The sequence below is a fragment of the Mesoplodon mirus genome, assembly GCF_964341445.2.
Source record: "Mesoplodon mirus genome assembly, chromosome: 10".
NCBI lineage: Eukaryota > Metazoa > Chordata > Mammalia > Artiodactyla > Ziphiidae > Mesoplodon > Mesoplodon mirus.
Genome location: NC_138986.1, coordinates 31,723,914 through 31,743,251, shown reverse-complemented (window position 1 = coordinate 31,743,251; position 19,338 = coordinate 31,723,914). Strand labels below are relative to the sequence as shown.

Sequence of the window (19,338 nt, the reverse complement as noted above, 5' to 3'; positions counted from 1 at the left end):
TATAAAACAAAACTCCTTTTATAGAGTTGAATCCTTTCCAGGGTGGGTCTTTAAAACACTCTGACAGTACACACAAATACTATCTCTGGAACAAAACCAAAAAGGCACAGCTGCAAGACATCTTCCACTGCAGTTGTAACTGACTCAATAGCAGTCCTTCCTTTGAGCAAGAGAGTCTATGAAAGCCAGAAGCAGAGCTATTTTCCCCTACAAACTGCTTAGTGGAATCACTTTCTCCTGATCCAAAATTGTAGCTTTATTAAAAAGCTAAAATAGACAACATGGCCAATACAACTTCATAATAAATTTATAAAAGAAAATATAAATAAATCTTGAAAAAAGTATCTATACATGGTTTCCATTAAGAAAAATCCCCAACTGAACCAAAACTATCCTATAATACATGGATATACACATTTTTTAAATTACAACCCATCACCATCACAAACAGGAAATTTGGATTTGCCTTAACAGAATTTTTTCCCCAAATCTCTAAGGAGTAGCAGTGACCAAAAAAATTTAGATGATTAGTGTTAATAGTCTCAATACTGACTTGAACTTTTGATATCTGGATATTTGTGACAGCTAAGAATAAAAAAGTCAAAGACATTTTGAAATCAATTAGGTATAACACCAACATAAGAAAAACAATTCAAGTAACCAAATCAGTACTTTATTTGTGATGCTTTCCAAGCTGGAGTTTTGACTACGTTTCTATAGCAACATCAACAAAATACTCTTATACAAATACGTCTGCACCCAAGATGAAAACCAATAACCACTTCTCTAGTTCATTCTTACGATGGCTTCCAACCAAAAAAAATTAAAAAAAAAAAAAACCAGCCTTCCTAAACTTCATTCCAGAAACTTCAAAACCTAAGGCTTAAGAATAGTATATAACAGTTGCAGTTAACCACAACTGTGAGATATTCTCAAATTCTTCAGAAGGGAGGTTAATGACAGAAGGTATAATTTTATTACTTTTCTGACAATAACTCATTAGGAACAACAACAGAGATGAGAGTGGAAGAAATTACTAACAAATTACTTACTTGGAAAATTATCTAAATTCTAGAGAAATGGAACACTGAAAACTGTGCCAAAATGTAAAGCAAAGAAGTCAATATGCTAAAGCCAAGAGAGAAGGAAGTTTCTCTGTGTAAGTTTCAGATATGCTTTCAAAATCTCTTTTGTTGGAATTGTTTTGAAGTAAACAAAATATTTTACTGGGATTAATAGGCCTGCCTATTTTGTGAGCAAGCTCTCTGCTGAGTTTACAAACACCCTTATTTACAAACACCCTTATTTATGCCTCAAAACATCTCTGCACAGTAATTATTATCAAGTTCATTTTATACGTCAATAAAATGAGGCTCAGAGAAATGAAATAACTTCCCTTAATAAGCATGGAGTGCAAAATACTACAGTAGTTAATCGTCAGTCCTGGAGTTAGACAAACCTGAACCTGGAGCATCAATCCTGGAGGGAGACAAACCTGAACCTGGATACTGGCTTAACCTCCAATTTCTATGTAGGAGACAGATGCCTCAGGCTTGAAGCCAATTCTATTTTATCTGAAATCAATTAGGTACAACTCCAACACATTATACATTCTTTACATTACACCACAATGCTTATGCAAATTCCCAGCTATACTTCACTGAATACCAAAATGCAGCCTTTATATAAACAGTCTCACTACCTATGCCTCACATTTGCACATGGGCTTCATACATTAGGACTTTACTCAACTGTTTCTACTCTAATACAATACACTCTCTTAAAAAATATTTTTTATAACTACATAAGGAAAACTGTAAAGCACAAGTGAAAATTCTGGATCTTTCTTCCAAACACATAAACTCAACAGATATTTACCTGGCACATAATATTAATGGCTAGGTATACCACATCATGCCTTTCTTCAAAGCTCTGAGAACTATTTGGGAAGACCAGAGAAGTGCAAATGAAAAGCCATCCCTATAAACTTGTGAGTTAACTGTAAATGCATAAAGTATATGCCTATGAACACTACAAACACATATATCAGATTTCCCAAAGTAGTTCTGATTTCAAATATTCCGTCCCATTCTTCTACGGAAACTTACACATTCCAGATCACACATAACAATTTTTTAAGTGAGATAACATAATCATCTAATGTAGGGATTTGGGACTAAGATAACTGCAGGCTAGAATGGTAAATAGAAAAAATTTGAACAGAACTTTGCAAGAAAGGATAGATTGTCCTCGGTGGGAAAGAGGGACACGGACATTCAAAATAGGCAAGGGCTTCCCTGGTGGCGCAGTGGTTGAGAGTCTGCCTGCCGATGCAGGGGACACGGGTTCGTGCCCCGGACTGGGAAGATCCCACATGCCACGGAGTGGCTGGGCCTGCGAGCCATGGCCGCTGAGCCTGCGCGTCCGGAGCCTGTGCTCCGCAACGAGAGAGGCCACAACAGTGAGAGGCCCGTGTACCGCAAAAAAAATAATAATAAAAATTTAAAATAGGCAAGAACAGTCCTTGGGCAAGTGAAGCAGAAAGATGCACAAGATATTCTGGAGGTCTGGGGAAGCAGTGAGCAGGGCAGTGGGCTGACTACTATCACTGGATCAGTCACATACAAAGATAAGTCAGAGGTAATGCTGAAATATGATAGCTGGAAAGACTGTTGAGGGCTTTGAAGGCCAGTATAAGGACTCTGGGCTAAAAAAGATAGGTCACCTCACCTAAAGTTTTGTTTTGGTGTTTGTTTGTTTTTTTTGGGTGGGTGGTAATAGTTTTATTGAAATGCCATACAAGTTACCCACTTTAAGCATAAAATTCAATGTTTTTTAGGATACTCAGTTGTGCAACCATTACAACGAACAATTTTAGAACATTTCATCAACCCAAAAAGAAACCCCAAACATCCCAACTCATTCTATGAGGCCCGATACCAAAGCCAAACAAAGATGTCACACACAAAAAAGGAAACTATAAACCAATATTCCTAATGAATATAGAGGCAAAAGTCCTCAACAAAATATTAGCAAACCAAATCCAGCAAGATATTAAAAGGATCTTACACCATGAGCAAGTGGAACTTACTCTAGGAATACAAGGGTGATTCAAAATGTGAAATTCAATCACTGTAATAAATCATATTAATAGAAGGAAGAAAGAAATACATGATCATCTCAATAGAGAGAAAAAGTATTTGACAAAATCCAACATCCTTTCATGATAAAAAACACTCAAACTAAAAAAATTAAAGTAAAAACAAATAGAAATAATAAAAATTGAAGGAAACTTCCTCAACATGACAAAGGTTATCTAAAAAAAACCCCACAGCTAACATAATAGTAAATGGTGAAGACTGAAAGCTTTCCCCCTAAGATCAGGAACAAGACAAGATGTCCCCTCTCACCACCTCTCATCATTCTATACAATTTTGTACTTTAAAGTTCAAGTCAGGGCAACTAGGCAAGAAAAATAAAAAGCATCCAAATAGGAAAGGGAGACATAAACTATCTCTATTTGCAGATGACATGACTATATAAATAAAAAATCCTAAAGAATCTATTTTAAAAAGCCAACAGAGTAGTTCAGAAAAGTTTCAGGATATAAGATCAATATGCAAAAACTCAGTCATATTTCTATACATAAGCAATAAAATCCAAAAATAATAACTCCACTTAGCATCAAAAAGAATAAAGTACATAGGGGTAAATTTAGCCAAGGAAGCATAAAACTTGTACACTGAAAACTACATAACATTGTTCAAAGAAATCAAAGATGTAAATAAATCCATGTTTATGGATTCAAAGACTTAATATTGTTAAGATGGTAATAATCCCCAAATTGACTGACAGATTCAATGTAATCCCTATCAAAATTCCAACTGCCCTTTTTTTTTGCAGAAATGAACAGGCTAATCCAAAAATTCATATGGAATTGCAAGAGTCCAGATAGCCAAACTAATCCTGAAACAGAAGAAAAAAGTGAGAGGATTCACGCTTCCTGATTTCAAAACTTACTACAAAGCTAGAGTAATCAAAACAATATGGTACAGGCATAAGGCTAGATACCAGTCATTGAACAGAATTGACAGTCCAGAAATAAACCCACATATCTATAGCCAACTGATTTTGACAAGGATGCCAAGCCCATTCAGTGGGGAAAGAACAGTCTTTCCAACAAATGGTACTAAGACAACTGGATATCCAAATGTAAAAGAATGACTGTGAACCCCTACCCCACACCATATACAAAATTTAACTCAAAATGAACCGAAGACTTAAAATGTAGGAGCTAAAATTATAAAACTCTTTAAAGAAAGAGAGGTGTACATTTTCATGACTTTGAATTTGGCAACACATTCTTAAATATGATGCCTAAAAAACAAGCAACAAAAGAAAAAAATAGGTGAATTAGACTTCATCAAAATTAAAAATGTGTGAGTCAGAGGACACTATCAAGAAAATGAAAAGACAATCCACAAAATGGGAGAAAATATATGTAAACCATCTGTTCAACTAGGGTATCTAGTATGCAGAATATATAAAGCACTCTTACACCTCAGCAACAAAATGACAAACAACCCAACTAAAAGATGGGCAAAGGACTTGAATAAACATTACTCCAAAGGACATTTCTCCAAAGAACATATACAAATGGCCAATCACTATAGGAAAAGACGCTTAACATCATTAGTCATTAGAAAATGGAACTAAGAACAAGGTCCTACTGTATAACACAGGGAACTATATTCAATATCTTATAATAAACCATAATGGAAAAGAATATGAAAAAGTATATATATGTATAACTTAATCAGTTTGCTGTACAGCAGAAATAAATACAACATTGTCAATCAACTATACTTCAATAAAATAAATTTTTTAAAAGAAAAAGAAAATGGAACTAAGACCACATGGAGATTATCTCCTCAAATCCACTAAAACGGCTATTGAAAAAAACAAAAGAAAGAAAATAACAAGTGTTGATGAGGATTTGAAGAAATTAGAACCCTCATTAATTGCTGCTAGCGGGAATCTAAAATGGTACAGCAGTTTCAGAAGAGGAGGGGGGAATGAGGTGTGATTGCTTTAAGGGATACAGGGTCTCTTTTGGGGGGATGAAAATATTCTGAGATAGTAGCGATGGTTGCACAACATTCTGAATATAATAAAAACCACTGCTTTGTATACTTCAAAATGGTGAATTTGTTATATCAATTTAATCACTTTTTAAAAAAAAAAAGAAAGAAAGAAACCTTGTACTCTCAGCCCCAGGCAACCACTAATCTATTTTCTGTCTCTATAGACTTCAGTATTCTAGACATTTCACATAAATGGAATCATATCATATACAGCCTTTTATATCTGGCTTCTTTCTCTTGGCATACTATTTTCAAGATTCATCCAAGTTGTGGAATGTATCAGTACTTCATTCCTTTGTATGCCCAAATAATATTACATTTTATGGCTAGACCACATTTCTGTTTATTCATTCATTAATTTATGGGCACTTGTATTGTTTCTAATTTGGGGTTATTATGAATAATGCTGTTGTGAACATTCATGGTACAACTTTTTGTGTGGACATATGATTTCACTTCTCTTGGGCATATACCTAGGAGTAGAATAGCAAGGTTAAATGATAGCTCTGTGTTAAGGTTTTTGAGGAACTACCAGACTGGCTTCCAAAATGGCTGCACTATCTGACATTCCCACTTGCAGTGTCCACGGGTTCCAATCCCCTGAATGTTTGGCTGCGGCCAAGCAGGATAACCACTAAATGCTGCTTGAAGATAAATTTGGGGGCCCTGGATTGGAAAGGAGAGATAGTAGAAGCACGGACAATCTAAATGGAAAGCTACATAAAAAGGTTCATGAAGGTGAGGGAAACAGGGAGAAGTTGGTCACAGGGTACAAACTTTCACTTATGAATAAGTTCTGAGAAGCTAGTGTACACCATGATGACTACAGTTAATAATAGTGTGTTGTATACTTGAAATTTGCTAAGACAGTGGGTCTTAGGTATTCTCTCGCCAAAAAAACATAACTGTGAAGTGACGGATGCATTACTTTGATTTTAGGAATCATTTCACAATGTATACATACATCAAATCATCATGTTGTACACTTTCAATATATTACAATTTTGTCAATTATACCTCAATAAAGCTAAGAGAAAAACACACTTGTGTGGAAGCAGCAGTAGCAATATGAATTAAGGACTGATATTTTTAAAGTTTCAGAGGAAAAAATCCATAGGCATTGATGTCTAAATAGACAGTAGATAAAGAAGAGGCACAACTAAAAAATAATGCCAAGCTTTCCAGCTCAAAAGACGGGAAGTTTCAAGATTTTGGAACTTTTAGGGACACTGAGTTTGAAGTGATGATGTGATATCTAAGTTCCTGGAGAGGATTCCAAAAATCAAAGAGATGATGATGGGCTTCCCAGGTAGCGCAGTGGTTGAGAGTCCGCCTGCCGATGCAGGGGACACGGGTTCGTGCCCCGGTCCGGGAAGATCCCACATGCCACGGAGGGGCTAGGCTCGTGAGCCATGGCCGCTGAGCCTGCGCGTCCAGAGCCTGTGCTCCGCAACGGGAGAGGCCACAGCAGTGAGAGGCCCGCGTACCGCAAAAAAAAAAAAAAAAAAAAAAAGGAAGATTTGATGATTTGGGAGAGAATAACCCTACTTCTAGCATTTGTTACTATTATTAATCTTTTACCTTAGTTCCAAACAAGTGACTATTCTTGAAAGTTTTGGTAATACAATAATAGAGGAAAAAGCATCTTAAGAGCTAGGATTTCCTAAAAAAAAAAAAAAAAAAAAAAAAAAAAAAGTACTTTTTGACTGGCAGAGCATCCAAAAGGGCTAAAACTAAATAAAAGTCTGCATAACAAGAATGGAGTTCAAGGAACTATAACAACCAAACATGGTAGATGGAATCTACCTACTCAAGCAGATACAGCATCACCTACGTGTGTTTCATGAGGAAATATTCAGAAGGAAGTCTCACTATATCAGATTAATCTACCTAAGGAACATTGGCTACAAACCAGCTCAACAGGGCAAGATAAGTGCTAAGAAAGAAAAGATAGGAAACCCAGTATCAGATTATTCAGAAATTATTCATTCATTCAGCAAATAATTAAGAGCCCATTGATTGTCAAACAATTGTGAACACAGATGTGATAACTGCCTTTGTGGAGCTTATAACCTGATGAGGGAGAAAGGCAAAGTAAAGTCAATAGGAGAGGGGGGAGGTATACCTAACAGGGAGGAGAGGGCCCAGTGGAAGGAAGAACCATAGAAGGAAAGATACCCAGACGAAGCTATTTCTAAATTAAGACCTGAGAGTAGAATATTGCTGGCAACATGCACATAAGTCTAGACATGAGAGAAAACCTGACATATGAGCAGGGAAACCCAATTAGTAAGTTAAAATCTAGAACAGCAAGAACCTCATAAGGTAAAAGCTACGTCACAAAGTTTGAGCCTCTTCTGAAAAGCAAAGTGGCACCATGAAAGGATTTTAAGCAGAAAACTGAAAGGACTTTAAAACTACTATTCCGACTATAACACGAAGAACAAAAATTTTTTTAAACTAGAGGGGGGAAAAAAAAGCCCACGAAGGCCAGACAGAACATTACATATTTATCCAGACAAGAAATGATAGCTGTATTAATGTTTAAAAAATAGAATATTAACAAATGGGTAGCCACAGTCTCTGCTCCCTCTCCCCCAAAGAGAATTCTGCCATTGTAATTTCAATTCTGAAAGCAACTTGACTGATTTACTGTGGGATGGGCTCAATTACTAGAGAAAAGAATAGATCCATAAAGAACACAGGAGAGACTCAAACTGTAACTGAGAGAGTTGGTGTTTATTGTTTGGGAGGAGAGTGGTTGAAGGGATGGAGTATGAGGGCTGTTTCTAAACTGTGATGAGGAAGAATCAGAAAAATTCATAAAGTGATGAAGAGAATTTTTAAGTTTTGCTGTTATAATGGAACCACTTTTTGGTTTTTCAAGAGACCAGAGTAAAAATGTAAGTGGTTTGTCAATTCTTTGTCAATGTTGAGACCTGTGCTTCTTTGGCTACCAAAGTTAAAACTGGACTATGAGGGCTTCCCTGGTGGTGCAGTGGTTAAGAATCCACCTGCCAATGCAGGGGACACGGGTTCGGGCCCTGGTCCAGGAAGATCTCATGTGCCACGGAGCAACTAAGCCGTGCAACACAAGTACTGAGCCTGCGCTCTAAAGCCTGCAAGCCACAAGTACTGAGCCCGTGTGCCACAACTACTGAAGCCCACGTGCCTAGAGCCCATGCTCCGCAACAGGAGAAGCCACTGCAATGAGAAGCCCGTACACTGCAATGAAGAGTAGCCCCCAGGCTTCCCTGGTGGTGCAGTAGTTGAGAGTCTGCCTGCCGATGCAGGGGACACAGATTCGTGCCCCGGTCCAGGAAGACCCCACGTGCCGCGGAACGGCTGGTACCGTAAGCCATGGCCGCTGAGCCTGAGCGTCCGGAGCCCGTGCTCCGCAACGGGAGAGGCCACGACAGTGAGAGGCCCGCGTACTGCAAAAAAAATAAAATAAAAGAGTAGCCCCCGCTCTCCACAACTAGAGAAAGCCCGCGCACAGTCCACGAAGATCCAACACAGCCAAAAATAAATAAATAAATTTATAAAAAAAAAAAAAAAAAAACTGGACCATGAGAGATCTCAGCTTTGTGCAGGTTATAGTATCTGAATAGAGAAGGTGTTAGTGGAAGGAATGGATAAATTCAAGAAATATTCAATTGGTAGAATGATAAGAATTTGGCAACACAGGGGAGTCAAGAAAGAGATAAAGAAAGAGCAATTAATTAGGCAGCAATGTCATTCACTGAAATAGTTAACAAAGGAGGAACAGAGGGTTTGAAGACAAATTAATGAGTTAATTTAAATTAGTTAACAAACAAAGAGGTATAAAGGAATAAGTCAACAGTGAAGATAAAATGGACTCGAAGAAAAATACTCAATCCAGAGGGAAGCAGGAAAAGAAAAAGAAAGAACAGATGGGACAAACAGAAAACAAAGAGCAAAATGGTACCCGACAACAACACCAGCAATTAGATGAAATGTAAATGGCCTAAATGCACCAATTAAAAGACAGATTGGGCTTCCCTGGTGGCGCAGTGGTTGAGAGTCCGCCTGCAGATGCAGGGGATGTGGGTTCGTGCCCCGGTCTGGGAAGATCCCACATGCCGCGGAGCGGCTAGGCCCGTGAGCCATGGCCGCTGAGCCTGCGCGTCCGGAGCCTGTGCTCCGCAATGGGAGAGGCCACAACAGTGAGAGGCCCGCATACCGCAAAAAAAAAAAAAAAAAAGACAGATTGTCAGAGTGGGTAAAAGGAAGACCCAGTTCTACGCTGTGTACAAAAAAAATCTACTTTAAATACAAGGACTGGGAACAAGAGAAATGGCATGAAGAAGCAAAGTGTGATTTGTACAGAATGAATTGTGATGGCAAATCAACGAAAGAGATGGCCCTAGACAGCAGAAATGAGGTGCTCTGTTTACTATAAGATTAAGGGGGTAAAAAAGTCTAGAAAAAGAATTCATAACACTATAAATAACTGTCGTCCATATACTATGTTAGGGTATAAGTAAATGTCCTGAAGGTGCTTAAAACCTAATTATACATGTAAATTTTTGTTACTAAACTGGATAATCTTGGCTCAAAGTCCATGATGTGGAAACACCAGCAGCTTTGAACCTAAAGTATGTGCATTTTAAGGCTGTGGTACTCCTTTCCTACCCTTATTTCCCCTTTCCCTTTCTATTAGCTCACCTAGTAGAACGTGCACTTCCATGGCTGTCTTCTTCCACACCTACACAAACCATGCTGGTAGTCATATGGCGGGGGGGTGGGGGGGGAATTTAATCTGTTACACCAAATATGCACTCACAGGGGCTTTACAGTTTACAAAGCCTTTACCTCTTCCCAATTACATTCATATTTAATAAATTTAAGCTAAGAGACTTTTGACGTGTCTAATTTATCTTTTGTATAATAGAAAGCTCTTACTATTGGGTACCCACATTTTATTTTGCTTGTCTTCATAAATCTAATGCTATAGTAATATTTTTGTTCTTTGACTCTGAAAATGCCTACATGCTTTAAAACATCAATGTCTAATGTTATTTGAACTTCACCATGTATGTACTTCTTTCTACCAAATTTAAAGATTTGAAATTACGGCCAAAAATTATCAATGAACATTTTGAGGGGTCGTGCTAATTACTAGGGGAGGTGGGAACAATATGAAGACCTAATATGCTTAACGTGTTATCTTTGTTTTACTCCTCTTTAGAAAAGGATATTTAGCATTTGCAAGAGAGAAGCATAAAAATATTTTTTCAAGCTTTTATTCTAAGACTGTGAAAAGTTCACATCATGGTTATAATTTGTTTCTCTTGGATCTAAACATACACCCACCCATTGCCTTCAGAAAAATGCTTGGAAAGAAACCCCAGGACAGTTATACTTCCTGGAAATTTCAATTGGGGAAAAAAAAAAAAAGTATCCCGTCCCTGAAGGGATAGCCAGTAGCAAATGATGCAAATGTTCTTTTGTATTAATACCAATTTGTAAAAACCTATTCTTACACAAGATACATTCATTCATTCAACAAATGTTTCTTGAACAACTATTAAGAAGGTAATTTACAAATGGATTCTCCCTCTCACATACTTGATACATGGTATGATTTTATTAATTATTAAGCAAAATGATTATGAAAATTTTATTTATCCAGTTTTGCGGGGCAATTCCCAGTCCCCAGAATGCTTCTCTCTGCTACTGACTGGCTGCCTCTCCATGTGAACAGTCAGATTCCTAGGGGCAAAGACTGCAATCTTACAACCGTATCCCTCAGAGCCCAATACAATACTTGGAATATTGTAAGGTAGCCAAAAGAACATTTGATGAATGAATGAATGGATGGATGAATCATATTCATTAAGTAGTACAAACAAAAACCCCAGTAAAAGAAAAAAATAAACTCAGTACAGGCGTCACTCCTGATCCTTTCCTCTCTCTTCATCCAGGCTCACTTTGTTGTCCTTTTCTCTATAGGTATTTCTACTGCTGAAATGACCATTTTTGAATTCTTGGTATCAGTTTGCCTTACTGAGAACTTAACGGCAACGCAGTCTTCTTCCTCATCTTTGAACGCCCAGCCTGGTGCACAGTAAGACTGGGCACAAATTTGCCTCATAATAAAGAGCAACAAATACCAAAGACACCTCCTTCAATCAGTATTGCCAAGCTTCAGATTATTATTGTGTAGTAAAAACAAGGTACTGAACTAGTAACAATGAGATTTACTATTAAAATTAAGTTAAATAAATGTGTGATCCTAGTCACTTGTACAATAAATACCACCCAAATCATAGCACCAGATTTTACTGAACAGAAATACACAAGTGCTTACTGGAGTTGGAAGTGTCACCTAGAAGCCATAAATAAAAGAAATATGAAAGGAGGCTTCCTTGGGCAGACACCTTTAACTGAGGGTAAAAATCACCAGCACAAATACCCAGGGAAATCTGGTAATTCTTCAGAAAACCTGGCGTGTAATGTTTCTAAAACACAGATATTTATAATTATGTCTCTTACTTCAAAAAAATAATAGCAATGAAAATTTTTGAAAGGCTTCCAGTGGCTCTGCAGGGAGTACGGAGACCAAACTCCTCAGTATAACTTCCTGGGTTCAGCACCGACTGGCTCCAATCCAGATCTGCAGCTCGTCTTCTGCTTCCCATGCCCTCTCACACACACCCTGAACTCCAGCTATACCAGCCTCCTCAACATGAAATGCTTCCGTGTCCTCATTAATGCTGACTCTCCTCTGTCTAGACTGTCCACTTCCCCTGTCTACACTTGAAGAAAAAAAGAAAAAAAAAATCCAACCCAAGCTTCCAGGTATAAGGTTAAAAACAGGCAGTTTGTGACCAAACCTAACAATAGCTCTGTTGCTGATTTTTAAACCACAGAACACTCAGAATAAAACTTTGGGGGTGTGGATGGGGATCAAGTTATTTGTGAGTTTATGGTACACACACACTCTCACAAATCACAAGGCTCTGAAAGAGAAGTCTGGTACATGGCAAACCAGCCCAGCAGGGAGTGGCTACCTCTCCAGCCATACCTACTGGCAGAGAAAGCAGGATGCCAAGAATGGCCAAGTCGGACTCAAATGGGCTAAGAGTAATGCAGCCCCTCCTCCAAGACGGCCCTGAGGTCTATGTGACTGAGGAAGGCACTCTTCCCAGGGGACAGAACAAGGGGCAGTAAGATCTGATCAGGAATCACACTTCAAGGACGAGCTATGCCCAGAGCAATACTTACGGCTATGGGACAGGGCAGGGCAGATCACTGTCCAGGGGGAAATCTGAACAATGCAGCTGATCACTGACAAACGATCTAGATGGAAATGAAGCTAGAGGAATAAACATCACCAGTACACCGCGTTCTGTGAGACAAGTCACTGCAACTAGATGCAGCAGGTCAAGAGGACTCTGTATGGACTGTGCTTGGGGAGGGCAGGACTGTACCTGCAGCTGACCTATGTAAGGTGATATACACACAAATATACATTATACTTACATGTATAGAAATGTGTGTGTACATACATATATATTAGACAAAAAGGGTGACATGTAGCACTCCTAAGTAATCAACTGAGCTGCCACACCTAACTTCCCCCTTTGTCACCATCTCCCTGATCTTTTCCTCCCACCATAGTCAGCCACGCTCTATAAAGAATTTGCCTAGGTCTATTCAAGCCATTTGGGTTCAGCCATAATTCAGGTATCTCATATCCTCCTCCTGAATCCCTTTTTATCTCTTCCCCTTATCCCCTGTAATTCCATGTTAACTATATATATGAGAACATCTAATTCAATAAATGTTGAATGAACAAACAAAACAGCACAGTTATAACAAGGAAATTTGTTTCTGCTCTCTTACCATCTTAATATCAAAAGTAAATATTCTTCCCATTGGATCCTAGAGTAATAAGAACCAGGCTTGAGGTTCTTCTTGTCTTCTGGAGAAGGACTGGTCTGAGTATCCACCAATAGCAGGGGGAGGGTTTCCTCCCACCTCAACCTTTAATTATATAGGAATACCCATGTAAAGAAAGTTTATTTCTGCCGTGGACTTTATTGTAACAGGATCTGTCCTGTACCAATTGTATATTTATTTTTAAAAGAAACAGATGGAATGGGATGACACAGGGCTTGGTATCACTGTCTAAAACAAGCCCAGCTGATGGCTAGACATATACACACACTGTAATCCCTGTGTACCTCTGCCCCAGACGACAGGAGTCGGGCCACAGCAGAATCAGCTCTTGTTGGAAATCAGTGAGCCAGCTGTCCAGGACAAGCCAGGGCTTATGTGATCGGATCTTTACTTGTTTCAAAGGCTTCTTAACAGTTCTAATATAGACTTATTATGCTTTTATGATCCTAGAACACATCCAAAATGATTAGCCTATCCTTTTCTGACTCGTATATCTTTAGGCAAAAAATGCACGGACTTTCTACTAACTGAGAACTTTCAAGTGAGTCCATCTAACGCATGAATGCCCTATGGAGTAACATTTCCAAAACTAAGTACTACTACCTTAAGAATTTACAGGACTTCCCTGGCGGCACAATGGTTAAGAATCCGCGTGCCAACGTAGAGAATGGACTTGAAGACACGGGGAGGGGGAAGGGTAAGCTGGAACAATGTGAGAGAGTGGCATGGACATATATACACTACCAAACATAAAATAGATAGCTAGTGGGAAGCAGCCGCATAGCACAGGGAGATCAGCTCGGTGCTTTCTGACCACCTGAAGGGATGGGATAGGGAGGGTGGGAGGGAGACACAAGAGGGAGGAGATATGGGGATATATGTATATGTATAGCTGATTCACTTTAATATAAAGCAGAAACTAACACACCACTGTAGAGCAATTATACTCCAATAAAGATGTTTAAAAAAAAAAAAAAAAAATCCGCCTGCCAATGCAAGGGACAGGGGGTTCAATCTCTGGTCCGGGAAGATCTCACATGCTGCAGAGCAACTAAGCCCCTGTGCCACAACTACTGAGCCTACGCTCTAGAGCCAGCGAGCCACAACTACTGAAGCCCGCACACCTAGAGCCCATGCTCCACGACAAGAGAAGCCACCACAATGAGAAGCCTGCGCACTGCAACAAAGAGTAGCCCCTGCTCACTGCAACTAGAGGAAGCCCGCGTGCAACAATGAAGACCCAATGCAGCCATAATAAATAAATTTACATTTAATAAAAAAGAATTTACAGACACAGAAAAAAAACTTACAGTTACCAAAGGGGAAGGGAGGGAGGAATAAGTTGGGAGTATGGGATCAACAGATGCACACTATCATATATAAAATAGAAAAACAACGAGGATTTACTGGATAGTGCAGAGAACAATCTTCTATATCCTGTAATAAACTATAATGGAAAAGAATTTTTAAAAGAATACAGATATATACATACGTATAACCGAATTACTTTGCTGTACACTTGCAATTAACAATATTGTACATCAACTATACTTCACAATTTAAAAAAAAAAAGAGTTTAGAGATACATTCACTGTATTTTTCCAAGGGAAAATAAGCAGGTTTAAAAAGATAATGTTGGGGCTCCTCTGGTGGCGCAGTGATTAAACATCTGCCTGCCAATGCAGGGGACATGGGTTCGAGCCCTGGTCTGGGAAGATCCCACATGCCACGGAGCAACTAAGCCCGTGTGCCACAACTACTGAGCCTGCGCTCTAGAGCCCACAAGCCACAACTACTGAAGCCCATGCGCCTAGAGCCTGTGGTCAGCAACTGTGTTCCACAACAAGAGAAGTCACCGCAATGAGAAGCCTGCGCACTGCAACGAAGAGTAGCCCCTGCTCACTGCAACTAGAGAAAGCCCACGTGCAGCAACAAAGACCCAACGCAGCCAAAAATAAATAAATAAAATTAAAAATTTTTTAAAGAATCGTTTAAAAAAAAAAAAGGATAATGCTCTGATTTTACCCCATGTGTAAATTCACAGATAAAACACTGGAAATGCTCAGCCAAAACAGTAACAATGGTTCTTTCTGAATGTGAGCAATGGGAAATTTTGCTTTATTTGTATTTTTCCATATTACCAAGTTTTCTCCACTGAACATATATTATTATAATTAAGAAATATCTTAATAGATTAAAGTCCATTAAAATAAAAAATATGAAGCTTTCTCCCTTTATTTCTATACTCCTGCTTTAGCACTTTTAAAGCAGTGCAAAACAGGATGACTAAGTCCCAGCAAAGTTATAATAAACTGGTCACGTCCATGTGGTATAGATTTACCTAAAACACAGAGGTACATTCAGGCTATTCTTCCTTGAGCGTGGCACTATCTACAAGAAATTACTCTAAGAAGCACATGCTTTCAGACACTGTTACATCAGAGGCCTTTTTTTAAAGTTAGATTTTAACTGGATTTAAAAGAATGAAAGGAATTTCCTGGATTTTATCAGGGTAATTTCCCTAAAAGATTTTTGCCCCACTTCTTACTACAAGGATTAAAGCCACTTAGCAAATTAGACTGTGTACTTGCCACTTAAAATGCTATTCAGAACATATAAATTAAGAGATCTTTAAAAAGCAGTCCATGTCAGAAGAAGTTGTTTTTACAGTTTCCTATGAAGTTAGTCAAAAAGCGTCAAACATCTGAGTGCAGGACGGATCTACTTTCAGACCACACAGCACTATAGAGACAGGGAACGCGTATCTACATTCAATCAGGAAAGAACCTTTCTTTGTTTTATCATCATATGACAAGTATCACTGTCAAGTTTTCACTACAACTTCATTAAAATACCAAGCCATACACACACACAATTTAACACAGCGCAAGGAGGACAGCGACATTATTTTTCAGAACTGCAAAATGGCATCTGCAGAATGTCTCAAAGGAATGACAAAGGCACTTCTTTAGCCCAAACAAAGAGAACAATGTTTCCACTAGGACACTACAGGACTATTGTATTTCATGGGGGAAAGGCAGTAAAAATTAACACAAAACAGAGCTGAACGTGTAGAATGACAGTCTGTGGAGAAGAATTAAAAGAAACTATTGAGAATACAAGTTTCACTCATTATAGTACCGAAAAGTAAAAGAGTGCTTAAGGTTTTAAAAGTTGGGTAATTGCAAATTGTAAATCTGAAAAGAAAAATAACTTTAAAATTCGAAATATAAAATTACTTATCAGTTGAATCAACGATGTTAGATTCATAAACACTGTGCATCTATAATTCATTTTGTTTAAAAGATGGCTTATAAACAAGCTATGCCAGCACACTTATCATTTCACTTAACTTCCCAAAGACACTGTATTAGAAATGTACTGTCAATGCCTCCATTTTACAGATAAGGAAATTGAGACTTGTAGATGTAAAATGACTCAGTATAAAATGATTCAGTAACGGGCAGACGTGAGTTTTGATTCCAACTCTTTCACTTATTAGCTATGAGATTCTTCTTTCTTTCCAAGATACCTTTACTTTGAATTTCAAGACTAACAACATCAAATAATGTTCACAAGGATTAAAGACAAACTACTGTCAAAAATGGGACAAGAAATGTCCTAAAATAGCATACTGAAATGGAACTAAATGCTTAATAAAATGGAGGTAGAGAGGAAATCAGGATATACCCACTCCATCAAGTAATGTCTTCAAAACACTGTTATGAGAAGGGCTTAAGAAGTGCCTTCAGAAAAAAAAAAAAAAAAAAACCAGCAAGAGAATGCCAAGAGTCAGGATTAATTACAAAATAAATAACTAAATATATTTGGTGGAGAAGGTTCCTCACTTTTATCTGAAGTGTATGTACTTAGTTATCTTCAGTGGAGAATGCCCTAAAAAACAGTTTGATGATTTTTGTACTGTAGGAAAAAAACACAGTTATAATTACAAACAGTAGACTCTGATTAAAGTAAGTAAAACCAGTAAATAAATTACCAAAAGGTAAATTTTTTCTCATAAATTTGTTAGCCCTACTCTGAATAGGGCTACCCACCTAATCTTCCTAAACTCCAGTTCTGATCACATCATTCACCTGTTTGGAAAACCTCAGTAGCTGCAGGAAAAAAACCCAAAGTCTTCCACCTGACATGCAGGCCCTGGCCAGACCCTCCTTTCTAGCTTTTCTGCTCGGTACTATCCATGATGATTTCTATTGTTGAGGGGGGAAAAGCCAAGAGTCTCCAGGCTCACTCCTCCAGACTCTTCTCAGAAGTGAGCAAACTGAGAAGCATGCCCATCACCACCACCATCAGGCAAAATCCAGTTACCAGCCTATGGCCTTGCCAAAGACTTCCCTGCCATCCTTCTCTCCTCCAGATGCCCATAGCACTCCCTTCCCCGCTTCCAGAGCTCAGCACTTTTCTACAGTACTGGACCTATGCCCACATCTTACCCACCATACTTAACAAGTCTGTCTTACTCATCATCTCTGTATCCCCCAGAGCAAAAGACACACCACTTTGTACAAAGCTATGCTTAGTCCATTTGGGTAGAAAGAAATGAGGGTATCAGAAAACACCTTTAAAAACAGAAACTGAGGGCACCTATTTTTCCAAACAATTCCAGGCATCATCATCTTATTTTTCTATTAACCAAGATAATCACCTTAATGATTCAATAAAGTAAGCCTAATATTAAACTAAATGATACTCTAATGGAATAAACACTATTTTGGCACATTTATAATGAGAAATCTCATGCCATCTTTTAAGATTCATACAAGGAAAATGTGAGGAGTGTAGGACTTACTATCTTCACCTGCTCATGGGTTCTCATGGGTTAAGACTGACCTAAAAGGTTGTTATCTTCAAAAAGGTACTGAATTCTAAGAGAAGCAAGAAGAAAATAGAAATGGCTCTGAAATAAGTCCTATGATAATATGTTTTGGGATATACAGTCCTCCTGAATCACGTAAGTTTAGGTCTGGGAGGTGCCTGAAAAAATAATGTAGCCAATCCTTTGTATCACAAACACCAAAGAATCTAAGAAATTCTAAACTGAGCTAAGTGACTGAGGGATTTTTTTTTTTAAAGAATATTGTAAGAAAAGGCAGCAACCTAACCTCCTGGCCAGGTATTTCTCATTTGCATGAACTTATTATATCAACCAGGTGATGAGCTCATGTTTCTGAATGAATTTGCCCCTCAGCGTTTTCTCAAATGCAGCTCATTTTTCCAAAACACACTTTCCTCTTGGTTTTTCTTTCCCCAATGCACCTCGTACTGTGGAGCTTCCAATTCCCCACAGGCTTAAAAACAGTAAAAAAAAAAAAAAAAAAAAAAAAAAAAAGTAGACTAATGGCTACCTTTTTTTTTTATTATTAAAACTACAGGCATTGTCATAATCTCTCCTTCATGCAAAGTATTTATCAGATGGAAGTATGGAAGATCTTCCTTTCACCGCTCAAGGTGGCACAGAAAATGAGGGCAGAAAGCAGGAACAAGGAAAAAGTGAAGGGGTACCTGCGCAAGAAAGCAGCAGCCGTGGCTATCAGACCGAAGCCTTAAGACAAGAAACGCACTATTTTATTCTTCTGGAACACTTAAATATATTGTGTAACAGTCACAAAGAACTTTTAGGACATACGTATATAAACACAATATAAGCTTATCTTCCAGAAAAGCCAACCAACCCAAATACCAAAATCTCGACCGTATCTCAACCAGCTCTGCGGCTGGTGCCTCACTGGTAGTCATCCTCTACTTACCTCTGCTGCATAACAGGGCCCTGTGAGATAGAATTCAGGGATATTCATTCCGTCTTAGGAGAATGACACTGTAAATAACTTAAATACCACTGCCTCTCATGTGTTCAAAACAGAGCATCTAAAGAAAAACACCGACTCACATTTACCAGGAATGGATTCACTGGGTAATCACCGGAGCTCCTCGGAACTCACACGTGTAGCCCAGCTCTGCGATCACTGCTACCACCTTGCTCGCTGGCACGATCCAAGGACGCCTGGATTAAGATAAACGCCTTAAGTAGCAGTGCTGACACAATTCAGTTCCTAACGCTTATGTCAGAAGCGGCCCAGCCCCGGGTCAGGAAATAATACGACTGATACTAGAACCCAATGGTAAACATAAATATCTTTAGGAGGTAGTGTTCCTTTTCCAATCGTAAAATTGATTCCCAAATTATTTTACTCTTTTCACTGAACCAAACAGAAACAGGTAGAAAATAATTCCAAAGAGCTGGAAA

General features: G+C 38.4%; 1 protein-coding gene across 14 annotated transcripts in view; it reads right to left on the bottom strand.

Moving 5' to 3' along the window:
- EPB41L2 (erythrocyte membrane protein band 4.1 like 2) overlaps window positions 1–19,338 on the bottom strand; it is a 275,854-nt gene that overhangs the window by 198,015 nt on the left and 58,501 nt on the right. For 9 of the 14 annotated variants that reach the window (XM_082633264.1, XM_082633256.1, XM_082633250.1 and 6 more), the window contains exon 2: window positions 18,982–19,095. The exons of 4 other annotated variants lie outside the window; for them this stretch is intronic. The gene's annotated coding sequence lies outside the window, so the exon portion shown is untranslated. The remainder of the gene's footprint in view (window positions 1–18,981; window positions 19,096–19,338) is intronic. One more of the 14 variants, XM_082633259.1, reaches the window with a different exon arrangement.